Below are 12,000 nucleotides of genomic sequence, written 5' to 3'. Positions count from 1 at the left end.
TCAACTCCTCAGAAATCTCAAGGGTGTGGAAACTTGGCTCCAACATCTCCCCATACTTCTTCGGGTGAGACCTCAGTCCATGCTAATTACAGGGATTTTTTTGGATAATTAACTCTGAACCTGGGTCAAGCCCCCTCAAGCCAACAAATGGTTCCGTTTCTGGGACCAGAATATGCATAGAGATGTTTGATGTCGTATCATTGGAATCCAACTAAGAAGGAAATTCAAGGTTGGTTGGATAGTAGAATTCGTGAATTCGCGGCGCAGGAGAACAAGAATCCGCGACTATTAAAGGAAGAGTGGTTAGACTGTTACATGTGCATAGAGATCCATGAAATCTTCTTCCCATATTTCCCTACTGAGTTGTACAAGTGGATCACGAAGCTAGCAGATAGACAAGGAAGGTGGAAGCCTGACGGTCCTATTGTGTGGACCCCAGAGTTGGTGCGCAGATTGGAAGCATTGGAGGAAAATATCGTGCGCATTGTTGATCACTTGCTCGATCAGATTATAGGGGGATTCATCACCGAATTCACGGTAGACACTTCAGTTAGCTATAGCGAGGTGGAGCATCGCTTCCTTAAAGGACCGCGAGGTAAGTACGTAAAGTCCTTGAATACTTGGATTAAATGTTGGGTGTGGAGTATGATTATCACTATAATTTAGAGGTATCTATTTCAGCCAAATGTATACCTCAAGAATATTGTACACCCCTCCATGCAGGGGGGTGCGGGGGGCCCATCCCCCTCGGCTGGGGGGTCTGGGGGCCAGCGGTCCCCTGGCGAGGGTTTCAGGGGCAGCGCCCCCGAAGCTAAAAATAGATGTAAAATTGCCTTGTAAATGTATAGTAATTTATAGTCAATCTGGGCCGTTCATTAGGCAGATGATCTAACGGTAGAATTTATGTTTTGTTTAGGGTTTTTTCCCCTAGAAGGAAACCCCTCTCTTTGTATGAGGGTATTGTATTGAGGCTGTGATATAGATGTGTATTCTTAGAGAGAGAAACTAATAGGTGAGACTATGAGAGAAAACAAAGGATATTACAACAGATCTGCTATAGGTTGTGTCTCTTCATTTTGTTGGATAATAGAAAGGAAAGACTGGCTGTTCGAGGTGGATGTAGCCCAAACTGGGTGAACCACGTATATTTGTATCTCTATGGTTTTATGTGTTTGTGTTTTTTCCGCATATTATATGTCTTGCATTTCTATGTCATATATATAATTGTTCTAACAACTAGTATCAGAGTCGAAGGTCTATTTGGATGATAAACTCGGAGGAAAGAAGGGTTCCTCGTTCGAGTGGGAGAAATGGTGGAAGATGGTAAGTTTAGGGTCGAGAAATTTAATGGCCAAAACTTCCCACTTTGGAAGATGCAGATGGAAGATTATCTGTATCAGAAAAATCTGTACCTACCATTGAGCGGAAAAGCAAAGAAGCTGACGACTATGACAGATGCAGAACAAAACATTCTCAATAGAAAGGCACTTGGAATAGTATGGTTGTGCCTTGCAGCATCGGTCACCTTCAACATTTCAAAGGAAACAATGACAGAGGGTTTGATTCAGGCATTAGCGAAACTATATGAAAAACCCTCAGCCTCAAACAAGGTATTTCTTATGAAACAACTATTTAATATGAAGATGTCGGAAGGTGGATCTGTTGCAGACAATTTAAATGATTTTAATATAGTTACAAGTCAGTTAAGTTCTGTAGCGATAAAATTTGATGATGAAGTTAGAGCTCTGTTATTCTTGTGCTCATTGCCAGAAAGTTGGAATAGTTTAGTAATGGCCATTAGTAACTCTGTTTCTGGATCTAGTACTTTAAAGTTTGATGATGTTTTTAGTGCTATCCTTAGTGAGGAAATGCAATGGAAAAGCTCTGTTGAGACATCGGGTAATGCTTGAGTGCAGAGTCTAGGGGAAGAAGAATGGAAAGAGGAAAAAGCTCAAGATATCGCAGTAAATCAAGGAAAGGTGGATTCAAGTTCAGATCAGGGATAATGTGCTGGAAATGTGGAAAGAAAGTACACCTAAAGAAAGACTGTAGATCTTGCAAGGGAAAAGAAGGAGACGCACAACAAGAAAAAAATCATGAAGAAAATGTGACAAGTGAGGTGTTACAAGATGCTTGGTTCTTTCTTTCAAAAATATTACTGATTCCTAGGTGGTAGATTTAGGGGCCTCATTCCATGCCACACTCGATAAGAAATATTTTCATGACTATGTTCAAGGAGATTTTGGACAAGTCCATTTGAGTGATGGTAAACCCTATAAAATTGTTGGAATGGGTAAGGTTCTTGTAAAACAATAGAATGGAAACCAATGGCTACTAAAGGAGGTAAGGCATGTTCCAGATCTGAAGAAAAATCTGATTTCAAAAGGGTAGTTAGGTGGTGAAGGTTGTGTGATAACTTTCACAGATAAATCTTGGAAGGTCACTAGAGGAGCCTTGGTAATAGCAAAAGGCGAAAAGGTTGGTACATTGTATTTATGCAATGGTATTTCTAACTCTGTTAATGCTTTAACTTCCAAAGGAGTAGATGTGACATTATGGCATCATAGGCTCGGACACATGAGTGAGAAGGGGATGAATATTCTTCACTCAAGGAATTTGTTGCCGGGTTTGAAGAATGTTGATTTTGACTTCTGTGAGAATTGCATTTATGGAAAACATAAGAGAGTCAGATTTCTCAAGGTTGGGAAAGAAAAGAAGAGCGAAAAATTAGAGCTTGTGCATACAGATGTATGAGGACCTGCTCAGGTATCATCTCTTGGTGGCTCTCGTTATTATGTTACTTTTATTGATGATTCAACTAGAAAAACTTGGATTTATTGTATTTAGAATAAATATGATGTATTTGATACTTTCAAGAAATGGAAAGCTTTGGTTGAGATTGAGACAGGAAATAAATTGAAGTGTCTCAGATCAGACAATGGAGGTGAATATTGCAGCAAAGAGTTTGATAGGTACTATTTAGAGCATGGAATTCGCAGAGAGAAGATAGTTCCAAGAACACCACAAGAAAATGGTGTGTCAGAAAGGATGAACATAACAATCATTGAGCGTGCAAGGTGCATGAGATTGCATGCAGGATTGCCTTTACAATTTTGGGAAGATGCTATAGATACTACTGTTTATCTAATAAATAGAGGGCCTTCAAGTTCCTTGGATGGTGGTGTTCCAGAGGAAGCATGGAAAGGTAAAAAGGTAAACTACTATTTTTTAAAGCCTTTTGGTTGTAAGGCCTTTGTCCATATTAATAAAGAAAATAGGACAAAGATTGAGGCAAAATCAAAGAAATGTACCTTTGTTGGATATGGTGTTAATGATTTTGGATATCGCTTATATGATTATGAAAATCACAAAATCATTAGGAGCAGAGATGTAATATTCAATGAAAATGTCTTGTATAATAACCAGTTGCAGGAAAAGAAACAAGAAAAAGAAAAAAAGGAATACACAGTTCTTTATGGGATCACTGTAAAAGTAAAGGTGCCTGAAAATAATAATAATCAACAACCACAACAACAACAACCACCACAACAACGACAGGCACCCCAAACACTTGAAGGTGGTGTTAGAAGATCTACTAGGATAAGTGTACCCCCTGAACAATACTCTCCTTCATTATATTATTTATTGTTGATTGATTCTGGTGAACCCGAATGTTATGAAGAAGCAATGCAGGTTGAAAGCAAGAAGAAGTGGGAGCTAGCCATGGAAGAAGAGATGGACTCCTTAATCAATAACCAGACTTGGGACTTAGTCAAGTTGCCTGTAGGTAAAAATACATTGCAGAATAAATGGGTTTACAGGCTGAAGGAAGAAGATGGAGGAAAACAGAGGTACAAAGCTAGACTTGTGGTGAAGGGGTTTGCACAGAAGAAAGGTATTGATTTTGATGAAATATTTTCTCCTATTGTTAAAATGACTTCAATCATAACTATTTTAAGTCTAGTAGTAGTTGAAGATTTTCATCTTGAGCAGTTAGATGTAAAGACAACCTTTCTCCATGAGGATTTGGAGGAAGAGATATATATGCAGCAGCCACAAGGATATGAGTTAAAAGGGAAGGAGAAACTAGTGTGCAGGTTGAAGAAGAGCTTGTATGGCTTAAAACAGGCTCCAAGGCAGTGGTATCTAAAATTTGACAAGTTTATGTTTGAACAAGGTTATACTAGATGTCACTCTAATCATTGTGTTTATCTGAAAAAGAAAAATGATGGCAACTATATTATATTGTTATTATATGTAGATGACATGCTTGTTGCAGGGTCTAACATGCAAGAAATAAATGTGCTCAAAAGAAAATTGGCAAATTCATTTGCTATGAAGGATTTGGGCTTTGCAAAACAAATCTTTGGTATGAGAATAACTAGAGACAAGAAAAATCACAAATTAACACTATCTCAGAATGAATATATACAAAAGGTGTTGAAAATATTTAATATGCACAATGAAAAACCAGTTAGCACACCTTTTGCTAGCCATTTCAAACTTAGTAAGGAGATGTGCCCAAAGGAAAAGATCGTGCACACTGTTGATCCCTAGCTCGATCGAATTATAGGAGGATTCATCATTGAATTCGCTGTAGAAACTTCAGTTAGCTATAGTGAGGTGGAGCAATGCTTCCTCAAAGGACCACGAGGTAAGTATGTAAAGTCCCTAAATACTTGGATTAAATGTTGGGTTTGGAGCATGATTATCATCGTAATTTAGAGGTATTTGTTTCAGCTGGATGTATACCTCAGGAAGATTGTGCACCCTTCCATGTGGGGGGGACTTGTCCCCCCTGCGGGGGTTCGGGGGGGCCCATCCCCCCCGGATGGGGGGTCTGGGGGCCAGTAGTCCCCAGGAGGGGGTTTCGGGGGTAGTGCCCCCGAAGCTAAAAACATATGTAAAATTTCCTTGTAAATGTATAGTAATTTCTAGTCAATCTAGGCCGTTCATTAGGCAGATGATTTGACTGTAGAATTTATGTTTAGTTTAGGGTTTTTTCCCTAGAAGGAAACCCCTCTCTTTGTAAGAGGGTATTGTATTGAGGCTGTGATATAGATGTGTATTCTCAGAGTGAGAAACTGATAGATGAGACTGTGAGAGAAAATAGAGGATATTACAACGGAACTACTGTAGGTTGCGTCTCTTCATTTTGCTGGATAATAGAAAGGAAGGATTGGTTGTTTGAGGTGGGCGTAGCCCAAACTGGGTGAACCACGTATATCTGTGTCTCTCTGGTTGTATGTTTTTGTGTTTTTTCCGCATATTATATGTCTTGCATTTCTCTATCATATATATAATTTTTCTAACATTAAAATGGTATTGTGGAAAAAGAGGATTATGTAGTTACATTGATGCTCAAGGCTACACGAAGTGGAAAAACCTATAGGAACGAAGGAAGTAACGGACTAGAGAATATCCCTTTGATCTCACCTCCACAAGGAGACGAGGAAGAGCTCACAAAGGTATCTTTGCGAAGTGTGATCCATTTGATAAGGCAGAGAATTCCACGCATACCACCCCCACCCACACCACCACTAGCTTCACCACCATCACCTCCATCTTCGCTCGTACCACCTCCACTACCACCGCGAGTTAATATGGCAAGCGCAATAAAGTTGTCTGTGTTCAAGGGATTGGGAAATGAACATCTAGACCAATTTGGGTTCGTGGTAAAAGAATTATGGGAAGCGTATAGAGTTACAGATGATAATATCAAGAAAGAAAGATTGGTTAGTGCCTTGCAGGATCATGTGCTGACCTAGTACATTAAGCACTCAAGTGATAATCCAAATGTTGGAATTGAAGTCGAAGTCAGAGGCACAGTCGATCATTGGGTTCAAAGAGATCACAATGCTACCAGGCGAGACTCCTTAGGAGCTGGATCGGAGGATAAAGTGTATGATACACCAAAGATAATATGACTTTGACGAATGAACAACGCCGCAAATGGTTTGTAGCATTGCTAACACCGCATTTGAGGAACGCACTGTCGCAACAGAGGTTAATGACTTAGGCAGAGGCCTTGGAGATCACGACGAGGCTGCATGGCACCCAAATACAAGATCCTATCTTGGGAGTTCAACGGATCCACACGCAGTTGAAAAACTTATTCCTTGAAATGCAGAGTCTGAAACAAGACAAGATAGCTCGATTAGAAGTGCACAAAGAGGTATGGTGCGTTAAAATTCTAGGGTCAGGGTCATGATAAGGACCACTGCCTGGTGTTTTCAAATTACCTCGTGGCAGGAGGACCGATGCTGTTAAGGCCGAAAACGCAAGCAGGACCTAGTGCGATGCTTACTTTGTGGTGCGTCATTTCTCAAATAGGAGGAAAGCATGCTACAGACAAATGCCATTTGTTGCAGAAGTACACACAGAATTTGCAACAGTTGTTCTGTAATTTCTGTAGATCAATTGGAAACGATGAGTGCACTTGTAGAAGGTATGAGCTGATGATGGATAGAGCTCCCACCTATAGAGTTCAGGCTGAAAAGTGACCCTTAGACCAGAGTGCAGGGATGGTGCAAACAGGATTTCACTGGCGCAGATGAGTCTAAGGTGGAGGAGGACCTGGAAGAGGTCATAGACATTTGATATGCTATAATTACGGAGGGCCATGAGATTATGCCCACGATTGTACAAATCCAATGTGTCTATCATGTCTATATTGTACCTTATTTGATCACAAGATAGAGGATTGTCCTATGCTGATATCTAGGACATGTGACAGGGGAGCGCTACCACCTCCCCCGACTCAACCTGCAGATGATGAGGTATGAGTCGCGTGAGGAAGATCCAAATGTGAAAATTGAGCTCCGAAGTTGAATTATGACAAGAGATGATAAAGGAAAACTGCTAGAAGATAGCACTTGGGTTCGTAAAGCTCTGGCGAAAGAAGCGGATTTGGATTTGGAGAACGCTTGAGAAATCTTTATGGAAGCCAAGAAGAGTTTTGCTGATGCCTCGACTTCAGGAAGCAAAGATGTACCAGAGCCAGAGATGGACCCATCCATGCTTACGACGTTCCTGGAAACATGCATGAAGCTACTGCACGACCGTAAGGTGGTAAATGGATTACTGGAACTCATTAATAGATGCGTTGGGACCGCACCCGGAGAGTCATGTGTAGTCAGGAAGATTGGAAAGCATAAGACAAAGATGGGGAGAGAAATGAGGCTAACCGCACAGATTGGAGAATATGAGATGGACTAAGTAATTCTGGATTTAGGATTGGACATGAATGTTTTGTTGAAGCAGACATGGGGGCGCATGGGGAGGCCTATGCTGTAGTGGTCTCTTATTCAGCTGTGAATGGTGAACCAACAGAAGATAATACCCTTGGGGCGATTGCAAGGAATCACCGACACTATTAAAGGAGCGAGGGCACTAGCAGAATTTGAGGTGATAGAGATTGTTGATGACAACAATCCCTACCCCGCGCTCTTAGAAATTGATTGGGCCACTGACATGAACAGGGTGATTAATCTGAAGAAGCGCAAGATGATTTTTGAGAAGAAGTATCTGCATGTAGTTATACCCTTAGAATCTATTGAATGATCGCGCTATACAAAGCCAGTGCATGACTATGAAAGTGACGATGATTTGGACTGTGTCTACAAGATAACCTCACAAGAACAAGACCGGGTAAATCCTACCGCAGATGGACGAATTTCATGGGAGCATGAAAGCTCCTATACTTCGGATTCAGATTAGGAGATGGAGTGATGGTAGAACTGGTTACACGAGGTAACCGCGCTTAATTGTAACATGATGACAAGGTCACTACCCTGTGTATCAACAAAAGAGAGAGATCTACCGATGTATGATGGATTAGGTGAGGTAGATACTTTCTTGGACAGGTTCAAAAGGGAGGTGCTAGAGAAGCAATGTTTCCAAGCCTTGAACTGGGTACTGTGCGCTACGCCCATGAGGTGGTGGGGTACACACAGAGGATGCTTTGAAGATTGGTGTGCATGTAGAAAAATGTTGCACTCACGGTTTGGGAAACATATAGTGCGATTGGCGGATAAATACAATGGACGAGATGGTCCATGCACGCATATGTCTAGGTGGGTACAGGCATATGGTAAGCAACCTACGTGGATACACATGAACTTCGCGTTGGGAAATATGGTCAATAAGCATGTGTTGGGGGGGTGTTGTGGGGAAAAATGCCTATGCAGGATGATCCTATCCACCTAAGGCGTGATAGTGCCTTAGCAACAAACGAATGCAGCTACTTCGGTTTCTTCCTTTATGAAATATGAAAGAGAGGAGATTGGTAGACTTACCGTTATCTTTCGGTTGTCCCTCGATCTAGATCCTCTCCTCTTTGGGTGTCCACAACTACTTGCCTCCTTGCTTTTGCTCCCACGAGATCACAAGAGAACAACTACCTGTGACAAGAGAACAGCTACATGCAACAAGAGAAGGACACAACACAAAGGCAAATATAAATATTCATAAATGATTCAGGATTAGAAGTAAATCAAATACACTAATGCAAATCATACAATAAACACCAGCATATAGGAAAGAACCAAGAAGCTTTATTGATTGATAAACAAGGTTCAGGAAGAGTTACAACCCATGGGGTTCCAAACCAGCATCTCCTTCCCAACAGAATGGAATTCCTTCTTCAGCCCCTTTCAAAGCATAAACACCCAATGATCCAACCACAAACCAACAACAATTCTTTGCAATTACAATCCAGCCTCCTTAGACCTCATGAGAGAGATCTATATATAGGAGTTTTGGAGAAAGGATGAGTCAGCTTGAGGCTTGCATGGAGCTAACTAGTGTCCTCTCCCACTTCAGTTCTTGAGTCCACTTGGAGGTTCTTGCTTCCACTTGGAGATTTGGAACCTCTTACTCATCACCAGTTGAATTCCCTGATCCAAGTGTCATTTTGGAAGCTTCCTGGGCATTGACACCTTGAGAAATGAGTCTGCCACTTGTCCAGTTACACTCATCACAGGTAGCCTTCTTTGCAGTTGACATTCAGCGCAGGTAGACAGTGGAGCACTTGAAATGATCTAGAATTGCCTTGTTTTTGAGTGTTTTCAGGTGGAGAACTTTTGTAAACTGCTGTGGTTTGCTGGCCTTGTTCCTCTAGGGGTAGGAAAAACATGTTTAGGGACTTTGGATCCCTTAATTATTGACATTTCATGCTCAGTGATGCAAGGCACAAAAATGTCTATAACAGGGGGAAAATGTGTGAATGGTCCCTCAAGTTGGAATGGCAGAGTGTGGAAAGAACGAGCGCGTAGAAGGTTATCCATGCGGAAGAATTTAACGAAGTGTGTGAAGCAATGAATAAGGTATGTAATGCGCAACAAAGTGATTGGGACCTATGCGTACTAGTAGTTTTATGGGCTTATAGGACAACTTGCAAGAAACTGATGGGACAGACGCCTTCTAAGCTGGCCTATGGAGCAAACACTGTAATGCCGATGGAGTATATTATGCCTAGTCTGCACATAGCAGCGCCCACGGATATGACGGATCACGGAGCCTTGGAAGAAGGGATCACGTAGTTGGATGAAGAAGAATGCTTGGGACTTGATGAAGAGATCTAATAGGGTGATCTTAGGCTTCAAGAACTCATGAATGAAAGAGTTCGGTTAAGGGAGAAAAGTGCCATGGTGGAAGAAGAAGTCAAGAAGCTTGAGGAAGGAATAAAGAAGGACTTTCTTGATAAGAAAACCGTGGTGATAAATTAGGATGTACACGATTACGTTGATGAATTTTGGGACTACCACTAGGAGTTGATTAGTTTGATGCCTTGGATTGGACTGTATGTTATTAAGGGGATCACAAATGGTGGCGCGATGTAGTTGGTAAAATGCGCAATGCAGTTGGTGAAGTCGAATGGAAAACTCTTCCCAGGAAAATTAAACGATAGATGGTTGAAGCCATATACAGGTGGCGCGACCACCTGACTAGCCATGGGAAGCACAGTCTTAGCGCTCTAGGTAGTTGAAAGGAGGTGCGTGACTATAGAATACTCTACCCGAGAGCTACACGCTGACAAGACTATGTGCAAGAGCAAAGTGTCACAAGGTCCATGATAGAGCAAGGGTGGTTGCGCTGTTGCGCGGTTTGGCTGGAAAGTGACCATTATAGTCACTATTCACAATGTGATGCTTGGTTTGAAACCAAAGGGAGTGGGCGGAAGACATTTAAGGCAAGATTTATGGGCTATATTTGGGAAAATCTACCACAAAGGGAACATTAATGAACCAGATTTGTGGGGAACGGTCGAATTCAAATTCAAAAGGCGGTATAAATTGCAAAGGGCTACCCAGAAAACAACACTTGGCCAGCTAAGAATTGAGCTATCATGTGCATAGAGCTTTCTAAACCCATACCTATTTGATCTATTGGATTTGTGTTAAAAATTACCAGAGCAGTTGAGAGATTTCTGAAAAAGCAAGATGGAAGCGTCTGAAGAAGCCAGGGATATCGGAGAAATGATCGCTGAAGAGGCCGCATGGGACATGACCATAAGAGATGCCCTTGAGAGCATCGGGATAGTCATGGAAATCCCTAATTCACCTTGCACACCGAGACCCAAGAAAGATAAACAGGCCATGGTTCCGGTGCATGTGTGCCCTCGAAATCCGCTACAAACTAAACAGACCATGGAAGAAAAGGGGAAAGCGATTAATCTAGAAACTGATGAGGAGGAGGAAGACCTTGAAGAAATCCTTGTCAAAGAGGAGGAGGATGAAGACATGGAGGTGGAAACTGAGGGTGCGGACCCTCTAACCTAGCTGCCCACGTATGTTCCTCCATGAAAGGGAAAGGCAAAGATGCCCAAGGACCTAGATAAGAGCAAGAGCTCTCTGCAGACTCCGCTGCTACCCGATGATATTATTTTTGAAGGAGCGCACTTGGGAAGGGTGATGAGTCTCAAGTTTCAAGAATAGGATCTTGTGGACCGCGAGAAGTTCCCACACTTGGAAACTGCACAACTCATGAAGCCAAAGAAAAACACTACGGCGGGAGTCCTAGAGTTGGAGCCGCACAAATGGTTGCACAGGGTAGAGAAAGCAGGGTTGTTAAACCTGCTCTAGGTGCCGCATTACCATCGTGCCCCAGTAACTATATTTGTCATCAGGAAGCTACTATGTCTAGTGCATGATGGGTGTTTGTGGCTGAAGGAGCCCATCCCCATCACATAACACCAAATTCATAGAATTACCTGACTTCCTTGCAAAGTGGAGGACCCAACGGATATTTTGGAGGGTAAGAGCAACAACTTGGCCATTGCGGAGGCCATGAAGGCAAAATTCAAGCTAGAGAAGAAGAGAGGGTACTCAATCTCCTTATCAATAATAAGGTAGTCAAATTTGCGACCCAGATATTGGATGGCAAGGTTATGCGGAAGTGTCGTGTGGATGAGGTGCCTGCGCCGGTGGTATCACTTGCCGCGTAGTGTGCAGAGGGCATCCAGTTTAACTGGTTAGAGTACCTATGTAAGGAGTTCCTGGAGAATTTCCATGAGGCACAGGAATAGGGGAAGAACTTCCACTATGCATGGCTTCTGCTGTCCATAATGCTAGTGACATGGGAGTTGTCTGAGGAAAACCAGTTCCCCACAATTGTATGGGATCTTCTGGAGGCAACGAAGTACGCTTCGTTGTGGGCCACTAAAGAAGCGCAAAGGATCTGAGATAGTAAGATATTCTGGATGTTCATGGAGATGAACATCAGAATGGGGATTAATCACAGGTCGTGGTTATATCCCACTGTCTACAATAGCCTACAAAGCTTTGCGGAGTTCAAGGTGGACTTCCATCATGTGTACATCAGGGCATGCAAGGACCCCGTGAAGAAGTGGAATGAACTACTGTACCTGACCACAGACAACGTTATATTTACTGTGCTTGAGTCATGGCCGCCAGAGTGGCACGCTCTAGCCATATCCGCGACAAAAATAGAAAAGTATGCTGCACAACGGAAGAAGGAGGAGGAAAAACTGCAGATGAA

Source organism: Pinus tabuliformis, chromosome 1_1 (assembly GCF_031772625.1).
Source record: "Pinus tabuliformis cultivar Carrire ecotype Pingquan chromosome 1_1, CPIR1, whole genome shotgun sequence".
NCBI classification, from domain to species: Eukaryota; Viridiplantae; Streptophyta; class Pinopsida; order Pinales; family Pinaceae; genus Pinus; species Pinus tabuliformis.
This window is presented reverse-complemented; position numbering follows the sequence as displayed.